We start from the raw sequence: 21,191 nt of genomic DNA, 5'->3' as shown, positions 1-21,191 counted from the left end.
CAAAAGAAAAAAAAAACTATAATAAAAACAGCAATAAAATTGTGAAAGAAACGTGAGTCAGACTAAGCAAACAGCAGTATGTCTAGCACTTATTACATGCCATAATACAAATGTGAAAATATCAATAGTGATATTTTTTTCCCTAAGAATAACCTGTCCACTCAGAGCCTATTTTATATACACACACAAATACTTTAGGAGAACAGACAGGAAGTAACAACCCTTTATAGATTTTGTAGGGAGCACAATACTACAACTACTCCTCCTATACCAGAAACCAATTATCTAAACCGGCCTGACTTTATGCCTCTTAACATAAATATAAATTGAGCCCAATTTATACCCTGGGCAGAATGAACAATACAGGGTTAAACTCAAAGCAAGTCCTTCTTTAATTCTTTTACTTTCCTCCTCCCAGCTTCTTCTTATACACTCTTATACACTCTTTATCTGATCCTATTTCCTTTTTACCCCCTTCCTCCAAGCATGATATGAGGAAAGTAAGCAGTCATAAAGTCCCCAGATTATCAGAGGGAACACAAAGAAATACGAAAGTCACACAGTCTTTTCAGACTAAAGGTAATTAGATAGTTCCCAGGCACATAGTAGGGGGATGATTATTAGAACTGTAGCTCAGAACTTTGCTTATATGACCCAAGAGAGATTTATCTAAGACAGCCACATATAAACAACAGCAGCTACACGTTGAAACTTTAGAAAATCAACCTCCCTTACATACGTTGTGTGCAATCCATATAGTACAATGGGATAAGTACAAGCAGAGAGAAACTTGCAATGATTATACCTGATGGGTCAAATGGTTCCTTGACAACCCCAGGGAATTTCAACCAGAAAACAGAAATAGTTTAGGCCTTACCAGGATCAGCCTTATACGTTCAGCAAGACAGAGCAAAAGCCCATATCGATGTGGCTTCAATAAAGCAACAAACCGGGTAGTGGCTCCTTAAAACATCATCCACACCTTGGGGCGTACAGCAACAAACAGATGCCTCCTTATCCACGGGATATCCTCTACCAGTAGCCGGGTGATGCTCTCCAACGCGAGGAGGCGCCGCCCACGGATCCCTCCGCAGGCTAGCAGCCCCGACCTACAAGCGGCATCAATCATGAGACCAGGGAAATCCCTGATACCTCTCACAACTCTTGGCTTATCAGTGACTCACTTGTATCCCGGGACTCCACTTTACTGGCGTCCTTCGCAGCTCAGGCTCAGACACAGCCTCCAATCCCGACAAACTCTGGACCACGCCAGGCACACGGGTAATAGCAGTGGGGCGAGATTTTACGGCTCTTATTCTTTTAGCCCGGTTTAGAGCTGTGCAGCATGTCTGTCGGCTCCGCCCCCATCGGAAGTCCCCTCATCTGGAAAAATTAACTTTTAAATAAAAATTCTCTTCAATACTTTAATGTATAAATCTGCCACTAAGCTAATCCTATAATATAAAAGGCCAGGTATGATTGTCCGAAGCTGTCATGTGCAGTAGAGACTGCGTGAGGACAAACATACCTGGCTGTTAGTATCAGACAGCAGAGAGGTTGGGCGGAAGCTGCCGTGGCTGGGCAGGAGCGTTGTTATGGGGGCATGACCAGACGGGAATGGCCGTGATGGGGGCGTGGCCGGGTGGGAGTGCAGTGATGGGGGCGTGGGAGGGTGGGAACAACCGTGGTAGGGGCGTGGCCAGATGGGAGTGGGTGTGGTCATGAGAGAGCGCACGAGAGAGCAAAAGAGAGGGGGGAGTGAAAGCAAAAGAGAGGGGGGAGTGAAAGCAAAAGAGAGGGGGGAGTGAAAGCAAAAGAGAGGGGGGAGTGAAAGCAAAAGAGAGGGGGGAGTGAAAGCAAAAGAGAGAGGAGAGAGAGAGCAAAAGAGAGGGGGGAGAGAGAGCAAAAGAGAGGGGGGAGAGAGAGCAAAAGAGAGGGGGGAGAGAGAGCGCAAGAGAGAGGGGGAGAGAGAGAGCAAAAGAGAGGGGGGAGAGAGAGCAAAAGAGAGGGGGGAGAGAGCAAAAGAGAGGGGGGTGAGAGAGCGCAAAAGAGAGGGGGGTGAGAGAGCGCAAAAGAGAGGGGGGTGAGAGAGCGCAAAAGAGAGGGGGGTGAGAGAGCGCAAAAGAGAGGGGGGAGAGAGAGCAAAAGAGAGGGGGGAAAGAGAGCAAAAGAGAGAGGGGGAGAGAGAGCAAAAGAGAGAGGGGAGAGGGGGAGAGAGAGCAAGAGAGGGGGAGAGAGAGCAAAAGAGAGAATGTAGATAGAGAACAAAAGAGAGGGTGAGAGAGAAAGCAAAAAAGAGGAGGAGATAGAGAAGGAGAGAGAGAGCACAAAACAGAGAGGAGGGAGAGAGAGAGAGAGCAAAAGAGAGGGGGGAGAGAGAGAGCAAGGGGTGGGACCGCTGTACTGCAAAAGAGAGGGGGGAGAGAGAGCGCAAAAGAGAGGGAGGAGAGCAAAAGAGAGTGGGAGAGAGAGAGCAAAAGAGAGGGGGGGAGAGAGAGCAAAAGAGAGGGGGGGAGAGAGAGCAAAAGAGAGGGGGGAGAGAGAGAGGGGGAGAGAGAGCAAGAGAGAGGGGGAGAGAGAGCAAAAGAGAGAATGGAGATAGAGAACAAAAGAGAGGGTGAGAGAGAAAGCAAAAAAGAGGAGGAGATAGAGAAGGAGAGAGAGAGCACAAAACAGAGAGGAGGGAGAGAGAGAGCACAAAACAGAGAGGAGGGAGAGAGAGAGAGAGAGAGAGCAAAAGAGAGAGGGGGAGAGAGAGAGCAAAAGAGAGAGGGGGAGAGAGACAGCAAAAGAGAGAGGGGGAGAGAGACAGCAAAAGAGAGAGGGGGAGAGAGACAGCAAAAGAGAGAGGGGGAGAGAGACAGCAAAAGAGAGAGGGGGAGAGAGACAGCAAAAGAGAGAGGGGGAGAGAGACGGCAAAAGAGAGAGGGGGAGAGAGACGGCAAAAGAGAGAGGGGGAGAGAGACAGCAAAAGAGAGAGGGGGAGAGAGAGGGGGAGAGAGAGCAAAAGAGAGAGGGGGAGAGAGAGCAAAAGAGAGAGGGGGAGAGAGAGCAAAAGAGAGAGGGGGAGAGAGAGCAAAAGAGAGAGGGGGAGAGAGAGCAAAAGAGAGAGGGGGAGAGAGAAAGCAAAAAAGAGGAGGAGATAGAGAAGGAGAGAGAGAGCACAAAACAGAGAGGAGGGAGAGAGAGAGAGCAAAAGAGAGGGGGGAGAGAGAGAGAGCAAAAGAGAGGGGGGAGAGAGAGAGCAAGGGGTGGGACCGCTGTACTGCAAAAAATGGCCCGTGTACAGGGCTTTAGGACTAGTGTTATATAATTTTGCACTATGTGCAGAATTATATAACATTAGTTTGTAAGTTTACTGCCCCTTTAAGTAATCTTGTGTGGGCCAGTTAAAGCATTTTCAGAAATTTGGTGAACTCCTGACTCCTATTGGAACACTACAATTGTGAGCATTATTTAGTCTCCTCATTTCCCGCTCAAAAGGATGTATGATACATGTTTCTACAAAAAAACTGTATTCTATCCTATCTGAACAGAAGGGAAACTACAGTTCTTTAATCATGCTATTAAGGCTGTGACACACTGCAAGCGGAGCGGCGCGCAGTGTGCAGATGCGACTGTGCGCACTCAGTGTGTCCTGCCTTTTTATCTCTGAGCACTCTGCTGCGTCAGGTCGCATAGCTGAGCACTCAGAGATAAAATATTTGAACTTCAGAAGCCACGCGCCGCATCGCTTGCAGTGTGTCACAGCCTTTAGCCTTTAAGATTTGTATAATTTCATATTTTGCTATTAAAGGGACATGCAACCCCAAATTTTTTTTTGTGATTCAGACAGAGCATACAATTACAAAACAAAAAACAAACAACTTTCCAATTTACTTCTATTATCAAATTTGCTTAGTTCCCATGATATTCTTTGTTGAAGAGATACCTAGGTAGGCATCTGGAGCACTACATTGCAGGAAATAGTGCTGCCATCTAGTGCTCTTGCAAATGGATAACATTCACAACTGCTGCCATATATTGCTCCAGAAATGGGCCAGCTCCTAAGCATAAGTCCCTGCTTTTCAACAAAAGATACAAAGAGAGTAGAAAGTTGTTTAAAATTACACGTTCTATCTGAATCATGAAAGGAAAATTTTTCACACTAATATTTAATTTCCTTTCTCATTAGCATTTGTTATAATGTTAGGTTACTTATAAAAATATATCTGAAAAATAAAGTAGATATTTAATTTAAATATACACGGATGGGTGAGAGTTAAGAATAATGAGCGGTTTGGTCTGAATGGGAGCGTAAAGGGAAGCTGTGTCGGCGCCTCTCCCGGCACAAACCTAAGCTTGCAGACCAGGCTGCTGGTTCTCATGTATAAATATCAACAAGAAGAAATTCCCCTGTATACGGTTCCCAGACCAAGTGAGATGTCCACTGAGTTAGGCACAACACAAGCACATAAGTCGAGGTAAAGTAAATCAATTCATACCTTTATTGTGGCATGTCGGACAAACACTCTGCATACAATTGCGGTGTGACTACCAGGAGACACAGGTGTGTGTGGAGTGTGACGTCATCTAACGCGTTTCACACCCTTCTGGCGCTTTGTCAAAGATGTGGAGGTGTGTGTTGTTAGCATACTTTTAAATGGTTACCAAAGAACCTGAAAAACTCCTCCCTTAATGTGATGTCACAGAAATAAACTGTGTTTCAAAATTCGCTAGATATTTTTTATGTGATAAAAAGTGCTAAAAATAGTGATAGATGTGCATTCAATTCAATTCAATAGATGAATATTAGATTAAAGACTAAAAAAACTATACGGCTCTTAAATACTCGTATCTTATGGCAAGATTAGTGGTAGATTATTTATATTTATTAGTTTATAATAAACTAACTATTTTTCCCTCACATGCCTTTAGCAAAATATCTAGATAGTTTACTTTGTATTTGTCCACCTCAAAAGTGAAATTGAGATTTAAATCATTATTATTTAGATATTTGACAAATTATTTGCATTGTTTAACAATGCAAAGAATTTGTCAAATATCTAAATAATAATGATTTAAATCTCAATTTCACTTTTGAGGTGGACAAATACAAAGTAAACGATCTAGATATTTTTCTAAAGGCATGTGAGGGAAAAATAGTCACTGAATTATTTAGAAAAGACATTTCTAGAAATACTATTCTAAGGGCTGATTCATGCCACCCAGCACACACCACAAAATCTATACCCAAGGGACAACTAAAGAGAATTAGGAGGATATGTACTAATGACAGTGATTATCTAATATTCATTCATTTAATTTAGTTGAAAGGCTTACTTATAGAGGATATGATAGAAATAAACTTATGTCAGCTAGAGCTATAATAGCAAAAATAAAGAGACAAGATCTAATTAACAAAACTGATAAAAAAAGCCTGTAAAGAACTGACAAATTGGAAAAGTGACAACATAGTTTGTGTTACACAATATAGCAAACAATTCAACCAGATCAAAAACATAGTAAACAACAATTTAAAAATTCTTAAACTAGACGAAAAACTAGACAAATGCCTAACTAATGGCATTAAATTTGTATCAAGAAAAGCTCCAACAATTGGAAGCAAAGATATCCAATATGTATACAATAACTCTACTCTAAGATCAAAAGAAACATGGCTTTCTAAAAAAGGTTTTTTCAAGTGTGGAAAGCATCCTTTTAATGTATGTCAATATTGTCATCTTGCAAATACGTTTACATCTTCATCAAACAACACTACCCATAATATGAAGTATAGTATAGTATACTGTTGTTCTAAATATGTAGTGTACCTAATAACCTGTCAAATTTGTAGACAACAATATACAGGTTGCACTAGTCGGTTTTTGAAAGACAGAATACGTGAACATCTGACATCACTAGAGAAGGACCCACCTAAAACACCAGTAGCTAAACACTATGCCAACCATCGAACAACTACTGAAGAAAGCAAAAAAGCCTTCAAATTCCAAGCTATTGACTTTATACCAGCCAACAAGAGAGGAGGGGACAGATTTAGAAAATTGCTAGACAGAGAGGCGAAGTGGATATTCAAATTAGGAACAAAAGAACCTAAGGGAATAAATTCTAGATGGGATTTAGTCCTATATCAAGGAAATTAAAACAATAATAAATTCCTTGAAGAAATTATATTCCTTTTTACTCTCGATACAAATAAATAGCAACAAATACATCCCATTTTTGTAAGTTCAACAAATTAAGTCAAGTAAAAGTCCATAAGTAAGATTAGTTTTTAGAAACATAACGTAGTTCAGTAAACATCCACAATAGAATAAACATTTAAATTTAATGCAGAAATATGAAATGAATAAAGTTCAATATCAAATAATCAATCAGTCAGGTATTTTTAATATTTTAATATTCTAGTGCTGATATGAAACATCGGCTCTAAAACTCTAAGCTAACCCGGTCACTCAATAATACAAGCAATTTGCGAACTAAGAGCTATAACGCAATAGTTTCGAAATGGTGATGAAAGGGTTAATCACATTAAAGGCAAGACCACAGATAGACAAGAAGCTTGAAATAATCTAAATGCCAATAGAGAAAGGAGGAAACACTTTGTAGATATGAAGAAATAACAACATACATCTATGTAATACCAACAAAATAGTTGATAAAATAGTATCATAAAAGTGAGAACCCAACACAAGTAATTTATTATAAACTAATAAATATAAATAATCTACCACTAATCTTGCCATAAGATACGAGTATTTAAGAGCCGTATAGTTTTATAGTTTTTTTAGTCTTTAATCTAATATTCATCTATTGAATTGAATTGAATGCACATCTATCACTATTTTTAGCACTTTTTATCACATAAAAAGTATCTAGCAAATTTTGAAACACAGTTTATTTCTGTGACTTCACATTAAGGGAGGAGTTTTTCAGGTTCTTTGGTAACCATTTAAAAGTATGCTAACAACACACACCTCCACATCTTTGACAAAGCACCAGAAGGGCGTGAAACGCGTCAGGTGACGTCACACTCCACACACACCTGTGTCTCCTGGTAGTCACACCGCAATTGTATGCAGAGTGTTTGTCCGACATGCCACAATAAAGGTATGAATTGATTTACTTTACCTCGACTTATGTGCTTGTGTTGTGCCTAACTCAGTGGACATCTCACTTGGTCTGGGAACCATACACAGGGGAATTTCTTCTTGTTGATATTTAATTTAAATACTCTGATTTTTATCTGTGTGAACAAACAGCTAATATTTACGGTTCTGGTAGTCCAGTGTTTTTGGATGGGTAGTTCCCATTTTATTATGGGTAATTGCTCCTTATGTGTATTTGTCAAAACGGCTACTACATTTTGTGATAAACAGTTTATTTGTTTCAGCATAAAGGTGTCTGTGGAATTTGTCCTGCAATCTTCAATAACTTAATATTTGTAAAGCATAAAACTAATAGTGGATGAACCTATTCGTTGAAGAATATAACAACTTATAAAAAGCTTATGAAGGAAAACTTTATATATGAGAGAGAGAGAGAAAATATAAGTGGACATGAATATGGTAATTGCAGTACTATTTAAAGGAACTTGAAACCCAACATTTTTCTTTCATGATTCAGATAGAGAATACAATTTTAAACAACATTCCAATCTACTTCTATTATTTAAATTGCTTCATTCTTCAGATATTATTTGTTGAAGAAAAGCAATGCACATGGGTGAGCCAATCACACGAGACCGCCACCAATCTGCAGCTACTGAGTCTATTTAGATATGCATTTCAACAAAAGATATCAAGAGAATGAACCAAGTTAGACAATAGAAGTGATTTGGAAAGTTGTTTAAAATGTTTTTAAACCATAAATGAAAAAATTTGGGTTTAGTGTCCCTTTAGGAGGTAAAAACCAAATACACGTATAGAAATAGTAGTATAGCACTGAAAAACAAAGGGGCAGATTGCATTCCTTTAGAAAAGTTTATGTAATGATTTTCTACAGAAGATCACTATTAAAGTCTATGGAGATTTTTGGAGATAACTTATTTGATAAGCTTTTCTACAGGATTGTGATCGACCTCTAAATTTGATAACATGAATCACTTGGTCTTCCAGTTTGCCTATTTATGTAAAAAGCTTATACTGCTAGAGATAGCACAGTGTGTTCTAGTTCTCTGGAAGCAAAGCGAACCAGGGAATGATTTTATATACGGCTGTATGAGAAGAATCCAAAACGTTACAAGCTAGGACTAGAATTAAAGGAGATTTGGCTCATGGCTCCCTGATTCTACTTGTTTGTAAAACTCCCGATTAGACAGTCCTCACAATAACTTTGTTTTCTTGTGTTTTAAGGCAAAAGGGATCTTTTATTTACCTAAGTTTATAGAGTAACAGAGACTTTTTAGTGTAGTGAAATGTCCTGATTTGCTGGCTAATTTTACTATTGGAAAATAATTATAGATATTAAATAAAACACAGCTGTTTTCAACAAGCATTCCGTAAATAATAAAATGCACTGATAAATTAGAGTAGGGGTCGAAAAATCTGTTTCCAATTTAGTTGGCAGAATATTTAGAAGGCAGTGGTATTTGTATATAGATATATGGAGAATAACTCAAAAAGTTAGGAGCCAAGGTTAAAATACTCAGAGCCAGTGGTTCCCAGGCTCCTGGGTTTGTTTAGCCCTGATTAAAAGAATTGTGTTACACTAAAATGGCCCTTTAAATGGACAATCTACTCCAGAATATGTATATATTTGTTTAAAGCTAGATAATCCCTTTATTACCCATTCCTCAGTTTTGCATAACCAACACTATTATATTAATACTGTATACTTTTTACCTCTGTGATTACCTTGCATCTAAGCCTCTGCATACTACCTCTTATTTCCTTTCTTTTGAGAGACTTGCATTTTAGCCAATCAGTGCTGATTCATAAATAAATCCATAGGATTGAGCACAGTGTTATCTATATGGCACACATGAACTAGCGCTGTCTTGCTATGAAAACCTGTCAAAGATAAGAGGCATTTTTCAAGGGCTTAGAGATTAGCATATGAGCCTATCTAGGCTTAACTTTCAACAAAGAATATCAAGCAAATGTAAAAGTTTAATAACAAATATAAAACACTATCAGGAATAATAAAGAGAAATGCAACCACTGCAAAATGTACAGCTACTGCTTAGTATTGTGCACTGTCAAATGAAGTGCCTGATATAGCTTGTCAAGAAGACAATATCACTAATCTGTGAATGTGCACCACTTCTGTCACAGGGTGCAAAGGACTTAAATTCCAAGATGGCGGTGCCCAGTGTGATGATGGAGAATGTAAATAATCAACACTTTCAAAGGGTTAAAATAATACAATGGTTTTAAAGAAAGCTGCAGGAACAGGAGGAAAAAAATAGCATGATGAGTAGTAACCTTGCTACTGTAGCTGTACCCAGCAGTTAATCAGACAAATTGCTCCACAAACAGATATCGTTTATAAACCAAAGCAGTTTGTGCGTACCTGGTAGATCATATCTGTTGGTAATAATATGGCGATTAGCTTTGATCTGGCCGCGTTTTATGTTTTATTGTTGTTATACATCTGTTCAGGGATTAGGAACGGATCATTTATGGAAAAGATTTCAGGACGAACTGAGTTTAGGCTAATTGGCTTTTCTATTATCAGAGAATATCAGAGTTGGCTAAGCTTATAATTGTGTAATGTACCAAGCTATTTCCCATAGAGTTTAATTCTTTTAAATGATAATAGTCTATTTTTTGCCTATTGCCGTTTGTTTCTTTTTTTTTTATTTCACCAGGGGAAGAAGAAAAGCTATAATTTTCAGGTTTACATTATAGAAAAAGCAAGAAAAGTAAATACAGGTACAAAACCCCAAATCCGTAACTCCAAAATCCAAACTTATTCTGAGATCTAAACTTTTTAATTAATATTTAAAAAAAAATGTTTTTATCAAAAATGACTTTTTCCCTGTCTGTAAGTCACAATCTTCTCAGCATGTATCTTCAGAATAAGTTTGGATTTTTGGGGATTTATACCTTTAATTGTTTTTGGATTCCAAAATCCAAACATTCTAAAGACACAAGCAGAGAAGATTGTGATTTACAGACAGGAAAAATAGTCATTTTTGTTAATTTTATGTAAAAAAAAAAAAAATATTAATTCAAATTTCTTTCATGTAATTAGCAAGAGTCCATGAGCTAGTGACGTATGGGATATACATTCCTACCAGGAGGGGCAAAGTTTCCCAAACCTCAAAATGCCTACAAATACACCCCTCACCACACCCACAATTCAGTTTTACAAACTTTGCCTCCGATGGAGGTGGTGAAGTAAGTTTGTGCTAGATTCTACGTTGATATGCGCTCCGCAGCAAGTTGGAGCCCGGTTTTCCTCTCAGCGTGCAGTGAATGTCAGAGGGATGTGAGGAGAGTATTGCCTATTTGAATGCAGTGATCTCCTTCTACGGGGTCTATTTCATAGGTTCTCTGTTATCGGTCGTAGAGATTCATCTCTTACCTCCCTTTTCAGATCGACGATATACTCTTATATATACCATTACCTCTACTGATTCTCGTTTCAGTACTGGTTTGGCTTTCTACAAACATGTAGATGAGTGTCCTGGGGTAAGTAAGTCTTATTTTCTGTGACACTCTAAGCTATGGTTGGGCACTTTGTTTATAAAGTTCTAAATATATGTATTCAAACATTTATTTGCCTTGACTCAGAATGTTCAACTTTCCTTATTTTTCAGACAGTCAGTTTCATATTTGGGATAATGCATTTGATTTAATCATTTTTTCTTACCTTCAAAAATTTGACTCTTTTTCCCTGTGGGCTGTTAGGCTCGCGGGGGCTGAAAATGCTTCATTTTATTGCGTCATTCTTGGCGCGGACTCGGCGTTCCGGATGTGGCGTCATTTTTGGCGCCAAAAGCATTTAGGCGCCAAATAATGTGGGCGTCTTATTTGGCGCTAAAAAATATGGGCGTCGCTTTTGTCTCCACATTATTTAAGTCTCATTTTTCATTGCTTCTGGTTGCTAGAAGCTTGTTCTTTGGCATTTTTTCCCATTCCTGAAACTGTCATTTAAGGAATTTGATCAATTTTGCTTTATATGTTGTTTTTTCTCTTACATATTGCAAGATGTCTCACGTTGCATCTGAGTCAGAAGATACTACAGGAAAATCGCTGTCTAGTGCTAAATCTACCAAAGCTAAGTGTATCTGCTGTAAACTTTTGGTAGCTATTCCTCCAGCTGTTGTTTGTATTGATTGTCATGACAAACTTGTTAATGCAGATAATATTTCCTTTAGTAAAGTACCATTGCCTGTTGCAGTTCCTTCAACATCTAAGGTGCAGAATGTTCCTGATAACATAAGAGATTTTGTTTCTGAATCCATAAAGAAGGCTATGTCTGTTATTTCTCCTTCTAGTAAACGTAAAAAATCTTTTAAAACTTCTCTCCCTACAGATGAATTTTTAAATGAACATCATCATTCTGATTCTGATGACTCTTCTGGTTCAGAGGATTCTGTCTCAGAGGTTAATGCTGATAAATCTTCATATTTATTTAAAATGGAATTTATTCGTTCTTTACTTAAAGAAGTTCTAATTGCTTTAGAAATAGAGGATTCTTGTCCTCTTGATACTAATTCTAAACGTTTGGATAAGGTATTTAAATCTCCTGTGGTTATTCCAGAAGTTTTTCCTGTTCCTAATGCTATTTCTGCAGTAATTTCCAAAGAATGGGATAAATTGGGTAATTCATTTACTCCTTCTAAACGTTTTAAGCAATTATATCCTGTGCCGTCTGACAGATTAGAATTTTGGGACAAAATCCCTAAAGTTGATGGGGCTATTTCTACCCTTGCTAAACGTACTACTATTCCTACGTCAGATGGTACTTCGTTTAAGGATCCTTTAGATAGGAAAATTGAATCCTTTCTAAGAAAAGCTTATCTGTGTTCAGGTAATCTTCTTAGACCTGCTATATCTTTGGCTGATGTTGCTGCAGCTTCAACTTTTTGGTTGGAAACTTTTGCGCAACAAGTAACACATCATGATTCTCATGATATTATTATTCTTCTTCAGCATGCTAATAATTTTATCTGTGATGCCATCTTTGATATTATCAGAGTTGATGTCAGGTTTATGTCTCTAGCTATTTTAGCTAGAAGAGCTTTATGGCTTAAGACTTGGAATGCTGATATGGCTTCTAAATCAACTCTACTTTCCATTTCTTTCCAGGGTAACAAATTATTTGGTTCTCAGTTGGATTCTATTATTTCAACTGTTACTGGTGGGAAAGGAACTTTTTTACCACAGGATAAAAAATCTAAAGGTAAAAACAGGGCTAATAATCGTTTTCGTTTCAACAAAGAACAAAAGTCTGATCCTTCATCCTCAGGAGCAGTTTCAGTTTGGAAACCATCTCCAATCTGGAATAAATCCAAGCCAGCCAGAAAGGCAAAGCCTGCTTCTAAGTCCACATGAAGGTGCGGCCCTCATTCCAGCTCAGCTGGTAGGGGGCAGGTTACGTTTTTTCAAAGAAATTTGGATCAATTCTGTTCACAATCTTTGGATTCAGAACATTGTTTCAGAAGGGTACAGAATTGGTTTCAAGATGAGACCTCCTGCAAAGAGATTTTTTCTTTCCCGTGTCCCAGTAAATCCAGTAAAAGCTCAAGCATTTCTGAATTGTGTTTCAGATCTAGAGTTGACTGGAGTAATTATGCCAGTTCCAGTTCAGGAACAGGGGATGGGGTTTTATTCAAATCTCTTCATTGTACCAAAGAAGGAGAATTCCTTCAGACCAGTTCTGGATCTAAAAATATTGAATCGTTATGTAAGGATACCAACGTTCAAGATGGTAACTGTAAGGACTATCTTGCCTTTTGTTCAGCAAGGGAATTATATGTCCACAATAGATTTACAGGATGCATATCTGCATATTCCGATTCATCCAGATCATTATCAGTTCCTGAGATTCTCTTTTCTGGACAAGCATTACCAGTTTGTGGCTCTGCCGTTTGGCCTAGCTACAGCTCCAAGAATTTTTACAAAGGTTCTCGGTGCCCTTCTGTCTGTAATCAGAGAACAGGGTATTGTGGTATTTCCTTATTTGGACGATATCTTGGTACTTGCTCAGTCTTTACATTTAGCAGAATTTCATACGAATCGACTTGTGTTGTTTCTTCAAGATCATGGTTGGAGGATCAATTTACCAAAAAGTTAATTGATTCCTCAGACAAGGGTAACCTTTCTGGGTTTCCAGATAGATTCAGTGTCCATGACTCTGTCTTTAACAGACAAGAGACGTCTAAAACTGATTGCAGCTTGTCGAAACCTTCAGTCACAATCATTCCCTTCGGTAGCCTTATGCATGGAAATTCTAGGTCTTATGACTGCTGCATCGGACGCGATCCCCTTTGCTCGTTTTCACATGCGACCTCTTCAGCTTTGTATGCTGAATCAATGGTGCAAGGATTACACAAAGATATCTCAATTAATATCTTTAAAACCGATTGTTCGACACTCTCTAACGTGGTGGACAGATCACCATCGTTTAATTCAGGGGGCTTCTTTTGTGCTTCCGACCTGGACTGTAATTTCAACAGATGCAAGTCTCACAGGTTGGGGAGCTGTGTGGGGATCTCTGACGGCACAAGGAGTTTGGGAATCTCAGGAGGTGAGATTACCGATCAATATTTTGGAACTCCGTGCAATTTTCAGAGCTCTTCAGTTTTGGCCTCTTCTGAAGAGAGAATCGTTCATTTGTTTTCAGACAGACAATGTCACAACTGTGGCATACATCAATCATCAAGGAGGGACTCACAGTCCTCTGGCTATGAAAGAAGTATCTCGAATTTTGGTTTGGGCGGAATCCAGCTCCTGTCTAATCTCTGCGGTTCATATCCCAGGTGTAGACAATTGGGAAGCGGATTATCTCAGTCGCCAAACGTTGCATCCGGGCGAATGGTCTCTTCACCCAGAGGTATTTCTTCAGATTGTTCAAATGTGGGAACTTCCAGAAATAGATTTGATGGTGTCCCATCTAAACAAGAAACTTCCCAGGTATCTGTCCAGATCCAGGGATCCTCAGGCGGAAGCAGTGGATGCATTATCACTTCCTTGGAAGTATCATCCTGCCTATATCTTTCCGCCTCTAGTTCTTCTTCCAAGAGTAATCTCCAAGATTCTGAAGGAATGCTCGTTTGTTCTGCTGGTAGCTCCGGCATGGCCTCACAGGTTTTGGTATGCGGATCTTGTCCGGATGGCCTCTTGCCAACCGTGGACTCTTCCGTTAAGACCAGACCTTCTGTCACAAGGTCCTTTTTTCCATCAGGATCTGAAATCCTTAAATTTAAAGGTATGGAGATTGAACGCTTGATTCTTCGTCAAAGAGGTTTCTCTGACTCTGTGATTAATACTATGTTACAGGCTCGTAAATCTGTATCTAGAGAGATATATTATAGAGTCTGGAAGACTTATATTTCTTGGTGTATTTCTCATCATTTTTCTTGGCATTCTTTTAGAATACCGAGAATTTTACAGTTTCTTCAGGATGGTTTAGATAAAGGTTTGTCCGCAAGTTCCTTGAAAGGACAAATCTCTGCTCTTTCTGTTCTTTTTCACAGAAAGATTGCTATTCTTCCTGATATTCATTGTTTTGTACAAGCTTTGGTTCGTATAAAACCTGTCATTAAGTCAATTTCTCCTCCTTGGAGTTTGAATTTGGTTCTGGGGGCTCTTCAAGCTCCTCCGTTTGAACCTATGCATTCATTGGACATTAAATTACTTTCTTGGAAAATTTTGTTCCTTTTGGCCATCTCTTCTGCCAGAAGAGTTTCTGAATTATCTGCTCTTTCTTGTGAGTCTCCTTTTCTGATTTTTCATCAGGATAAGGCGGTGTTGCGAACTTCTTTTGAATTTTTACCTAAAGTTGTGAATTCCAACAACATTAGTAGAGAAATTGTGGTTCCTTCATTATGTCCTAATCCTAAGAATTCTAAGGAGAAATCGTTGCATTCTTTGGATGTTGTTAGAGCTTTGAAATATTATGTTGAAGCTACTAAATCTTTCCGAAAGACTTCTAGTCTATTTGTTATCTTTTCCGGTTCTAGAAAAGGCCAGAAAGCTTCTGCCATTTCTTTGGCATCTTGGTTGAAATCTTTAATTCATCTTGCCTATGTTGAGTCGGGTAACACTCCGCCTCAGAGAATTACAGCTCATTCTACTAGGTCAGTTTCTACTTCCTGGGCGTTTAGGAATGAAGCTTCGGTTGATCAGATTTGCAAAGCAGCAACTTGGTCCTCTTTGCATACTTTTACTAAATTCTACCATTTTGATGTATTTTCTTCTTCTGAAGCAGTTTTTGGTAGAAAAGTACTTCAGGCAGCGGTTTCAGTTTGAATCTTCTGCTTCTGTTTTTCGTTAAACTTTATTTTGGGTGTGGATTATTTTCAGCAGGAATTGGTTGTCTTTATTTTATCCCTCCCTCTCTAGTGACTCTTGTGTGGAAAGATCCACATCTTGGGTAATCATTATCCCATACGTCACTAGCTCATGGACTCTTGCTAATTACATGAAAGAAAACATAATTTATGTAAGAACTTACCTGATAAATTCATTTCTTTCATATTAGCAAGAGTCCATGAGGCCCGCCCTTTTTTTGTGGTGGTTATGATTTTGTATAAAGCACAATTATTCCAATTCCTTATTTTATATGCTTTCGCACTTTTTTATCACCCCACTTCTTGGCTATTCGTTAAACTGAATTGTGGGTGTGGTGAGGGGTGTATTTGTAGGCATTTTGAGGTTTGGGAAACTTTGCCCCTCCTGGTAGGAATGTATATCCCATACGTCACTAGCTCATGGACTCTTGCTAATATGAAAGAAATGAATTTATCAGGTAAGTTCTTACATAAATTATGTTATTTGGATTTCAGAATAAGTTTGGATTTTGGAATTCTGGATGTTTTTTTATTTGGTCATACTGTTTAAAGCTCTTAGTTATTTGAAAAAAGTTTTATGCTTGTTAGTTTTATCCCCTTTACGACCAAGGACGTTCAGGGTATGTCCTACAAAAAATGTCACTTAATGACCAAGGACGTACCCTGTACGTCCTCAGGGTTTTAAAGCGCTGGAAGCGATCATGATCGCTTTCAGACGCTTTTAGGGTATTGCAGTGATGCCTCGATATTGAGGCATCCTGCAATACCTTTTTTTAAGCATCCGATGCAGAGAGAGCCACTCTGTGGCCCTCTCTGCATCGGCCAGCGATGGTGCCGATTGTTGGTGAGTGGGAGGCGGGTGGGCGGCCCATTGCTGGTGAACTTCTGGCCGTTGGTGGAATTCACTTGCGGGAGTGCCCGAGGTCATGCGCGTGCGATCACTATGCCTAAAGTCATGGGAGGGGGGATAATGTTGGTAAAGGGATCAGGGAGGGGTAGGGTATTGAGGGGGGGCAGCTACTCTACAGAAAAATCTGGGATTTAAAAAAAAAAAAAAAAAAAAGCAGAGGTTTATTGCAAAATGGGTACTGGCAGACAGCTGCCAGTACCCAAAATGATGGCAAATAGAGGGGAAGGATTACAGAGCTGTTTAGAGGGGCTCAGGGAGGTTGGGTGGTATGTGGGGATTCTACACTGCAGAAAATATATAATTAAAAGTAAAAAAAACTAAAAAACTTTATTTTTATACTGGCAGACTTTCTGCCAGTACTAAAGATGGTGGTGACAATAGTGAGGTGGGGGAGGGAAGAGAGCTGTTTGAGAGGGGTCGGGGAGGGATCAGGGGGTGAAATGTGTCAGGTGGGAGGCTGATCTCTACACTAAAGCTAAAATTAACCAAAGCCATAAATGTCTGCTATTTCTGAACAAAGGGGATCCCAGAGAAGCATTTACAACCATTTGTGCCATAATTGCACAAGCTGTTTGTAAATAATTTCAGTGAGGAACCTAAAGTTAGTGAAAAAGTGAACAATTTTTTTTTTATTTGATCGCATTTGGCGGTGAAATGGTGGCATGAAATATACCAAAACGGGCCTAGATCAATACTTTGGGTGGTCTGCTAAAAAAAAATATATACATGTAAAGGGATATTCAGGGATTCCTGACATATATCAGTGTTACAATGTATCTATCGATAATTTTGAAAAATAAATGGTTTGGAAATAGCAAAGTGCTACTTGTACTTATTGCCCTATAACTTGCAAAGAACATGTAAACATTGGGTATTTCTAAATGCAGGACAAAATTTAAAATTTTAGCATGGGTGTTTTTTGGTGGTTGTAGATGTGTAACAGATTTTGGGGGTCAAAGTTAGAAAAAGTTGTGTTTTTTTTTCATTATATTTAAAAAAAAAAAAAATTATAGTAAATTATAAGATATGATGAAAATAATGCTATCTTTATTAAGTCCATTTAATGATGAGAAAAAAATGGTATATAATGTGTGGGTACAGTAAATGAGTAAGAGGAAAATTACAGCTAAACACAAACACCGCAAAAATGTAAAAATAGCCCAGGTCCCAAATGGTCTGGTCACTAAGGGGTTAATAAGAGAAATGTGACTTCATTTAATATATTTAAAATTAAAGGGTTATGAAAGTATAGGACTAGGCATGTAGAAATGTTAATTACATTATAGATAGCAATTTATTACCCATTCCCCAGTTTTGCATAACCAACACTGTTATATTAAAACACTTTTTACCTCTGTGATTGCTTTGTATCTAAGCCTCAGCAGACTGCCCCCTTATCTAAGTGCTATTTACAAACTTGCATTTTAGCCAATCAGTGCTGACTCCTGCATAACTTCATGGGAGTGAACACAATGCTATCTTTGTGGCACACATGAACTAGCACTGTCTAACGAAATCCTGTGAAAACAATTCGCTATGATAAGAGACAGTCTTAAAGAGCTGATTAGAAATCAGCCTATGAGCCTACCTACAGTGGATATAAAAAGTCTACACACCCCTGGTAAAATGTCAGGTTTCTGTGATGTAAAAAAATGAGGCAAAGATATATCATTTCAGAACTTTTTCCACCTTTAATGTGACCTATAAACTGTACAACTCAATTGAAAAACAAACTGAAATCTTTTAGGTGGAGGGAAGTAAAAAAAAAAAAATATGGTTGCATAAGTGTGCACACCTGTAAACTAAGACTTTGTTGAAGCATCTTTTGATTTTATTACAGCACTCAGTCTTTTTGGGTATGAGTCTATTAGCATGGCACATCTTGACTTGGCAAGATTTGCCCACTCTTCTTTGCAAAAACACTCCAAATCTGTCAGATTGCGAGGGTATCTCCTGTGCACAGCCCTCTTCAGATAACCCAACAGATTTTCGATCGGATTCAGGTCTGGGCTCTGGCTGGGCCATTCCAAAACTTTAATCTTCTTCTGGTGAAGCCATTCCTTTGTTGATTTGGATGTATGCTTTGGGTCGCTGTCATGCTGAAAGATGAAGTTCTTCTTCATGTTCAGCTTTCTAGCAGAAGCCTGAAGTTTTTGTGCCAATATTGACTGGTATTTGGAACTGTTCATAATTCCCTCTACCTTACTAAGGCCCCAATTCCAGCTGACGAAAAACAGCCCCAAACCATGATGCTGCCACCACCATGCTTCACTGTGGGTATGGTGTTCTTTTGGTGATGTTCAGTGTTGTTTTTGACCAAACATATCTTTTGAAAATATGGCCAAAAAGTTCAACCTTGGTTTCATCAGATCATAACACCTTTTCACTCATGCTTTTGGGAGACTTCAGATGTGTTTTTGCAAAATTTAGCCAGGCTTGGATGTTTTTCTTGGTAAGAAAAGGCTTCCGTCTTGACACTCTACCCCATAGCCCAGACATATAAAGAATACGGGAGATTGTTGTCACATGTACCACACAGCCAGTACTTGCCAGCTATTCCTGCAGCTCCTTTAATATTGCTGTAGGCCTCTTGGCAGCCTCCCAGACCAGTTTTCTTCTCATCTTTTCATCAATTTTGGAGAGACTTCCAGTTCTTGGTAATGTCATGTTGCGCCATATTTTCTCCACTTAATGATGACTGTCTTCACTGTGTTCCATGGTATATCTAATGCCTTGGAAATTCTTTTGTGCCCTTCTCCTGACTGATACCTTTTAACAATGAGATCCCTCTGATGCTTTGGGAGATATCTGCGGACCATAGCTTTTGCTGTAGGATTCAACTAAGAAAATGTCAGGAGAGACCTACTAGAACAGCTAAACTTTATTTGTGATTAATCAGATGCACTTTAAATGATGGCAGGTGTGTACTGACTCCTATTTAACATGATTTTTAATGTGATTGCTTAATTCACAGCTACATCCCCAGTTATAAGAGGGTGTGCACACTTTATGCAACCAGATTATTTTAGTTTTTTTTGTTTACTTACCTCCTCCTAAAATATTTTAGTTTTGACTTTACTGTATTTTTTAGCAGAATAATAAAAAAAATCCTCTTCTCAAATGCTCCAGGAACTGCCATCCTAAAAATGAGTGACCAATTCACCTCTTTATTTCGAATAATAATAATAACCTCCTCCAGGCTTTCTCCTGCATGTTTGCACAGTTAGTTATGAGGTCTAACACATGCGCAATAACTAAGGCGGGTCTAATGAGAGAAAAGATAAAAGCTCAGTAATGCAAGCGCAGAACACCAGCACCCTCTGAATGATTGCACTTCTGGAAAGATCTGATGTGCATCATTGCACTTTACTAAATAACTTTAAATAAATATCTGTTAGTGGGAAAGACAGGCATCCTCCGTTGCTGTAATGACAGCTATTTGCATGCATATTACTAAATCCTACATTTCTGTTTAATTATATACATGTGCACAAAACACTGTGCGTTCAAAGGTGATATAAAGTTAATTCCATATGCCAAATACTTCTCGTTAGTCTAGGAAAGTGATTGCTAACATTTGAACCCCAGATCTTTTGAAACTACATTTCCCATGATGCTTCCCATGATGCTTGGGCACAGAAACATCTTGGGTACCAAGGTTAGCCATCAATGGCCTAGAATGACAAATTGTCACTTGAATCCAACTTTGTTTGCTGCTGCTAAATGGCAAATTCATTGTTGCACTGTTGCAGGACCCATGCATGTGTCCGTATGTCCTACCTAGACATTGTTATCAAAATAATTAAAAAAGCGGGTGGAACAGAAAATTAAGGTATTTACAATTGTATTATGAACTTCACAATGGTATTAAAAAAAATAAAATCTGTTTCATGTTCCTTTAAAGTACACTTTGAGAGCCAGTCAGCTTGAAATGCATAACTTATAACTTTGTATGACAGATATACACAAAAGATAAGTTTGTATACGTGCACTGACAACTGGGGGATATGGTTAAAAGTGGGTGTATCTACAATAATAAAATGCTATGTATAGAAAGAATATATTATTTATTAAATGAAAATAATTATCATAAAATATACTATACTATACACTTATAAGAAATAACTAAAAGTTAATAAAATGGTGAGATTCACTTACATATGACCGGTCATCTAAATGCTATAGCAATACCACCTTATATGTCAAAAAGAAGACGATGTAAACCATTTCAACCGTATGTATCAATTTTGGCAACCGTTATTCATGGTTACCATATATGCTTAATCGTAAATGATATGCTACTATAAAATGTATAATTGGTAAGTCCAAGGATATATATAACCCTTATGTGGTGGCTAGTAGATAGAATCTTTTTTTCTTCTCATAGGCAAACTGGTTTGCACAATATAAACCGGTTTGCACAATATAAACTGGTGCATAAAAGTCCTTTAATAAGGATCCATGTAAGATTTCTTCGTTAAAATATTTATTTGCAAATTTGTAGGATTGTGATTTGTGTGATTACAACTTGTAGGAAAAGCCAATTGCAAATGTTGGTCAATTGTAGGTGCTAGTCCACACAAATGTTGAAGTTAAGATTGTACTTCCAATTGCTGGATATGTGATTTTGTCACTGCTGAAAAGAAAACCCCAAAGGAAGAGCCACACTCACGGGCTGTTACACCTCTGTGTGCCTACCTGCATCCAGTTGGTTACTTGCCATATAGTGTAGTAGGGCACAGGTGTCTGTACAGCTCTGTGTCGCTGGTTTCCCGGGTCCGTGACGTCACTCACTGTAAGTAGTTCCGCTTGGAA

At 38.5% G+C, this 21,191-nt stretch overlaps 1 protein-coding gene and 1 long non-coding RNA gene across 2 annotated transcripts in view; both read left to right on the top strand.

Annotated features, from left to right (window-relative positions):
- GGH (gamma-glutamyl hydrolase) overlaps window positions 1-21,191 on the top strand; it is a 122,470-nt gene that overhangs the window by 4,195 nt on the left and 97,084 nt on the right. The window lies entirely within an intron of this gene.
- On the top strand, window positions 7,925-20,258 carry LOC128660958 (uncharacterized). The gene is made up of 2 exons (XR_008402595.1): window positions 7,925-9,875; window positions 20,129-20,258. It is a non-coding gene; the product is annotated as an uncharacterized LOC128660958 (long non-coding RNA).

Source organism: Bombina bombina, chromosome 5 (genome assembly GCF_027579735.1).
Source record: "Bombina bombina isolate aBomBom1 chromosome 5, aBomBom1.pri, whole genome shotgun sequence".
Classification (NCBI taxonomy): Eukaryota; Metazoa; Chordata; class Amphibia; order Anura; family Bombinatoridae; genus Bombina; species Bombina bombina.
The sequence above is the reverse complement of the archived record's forward strand: the minus strand, read 5'-3'. Positions and strand labels throughout refer to the sequence as shown.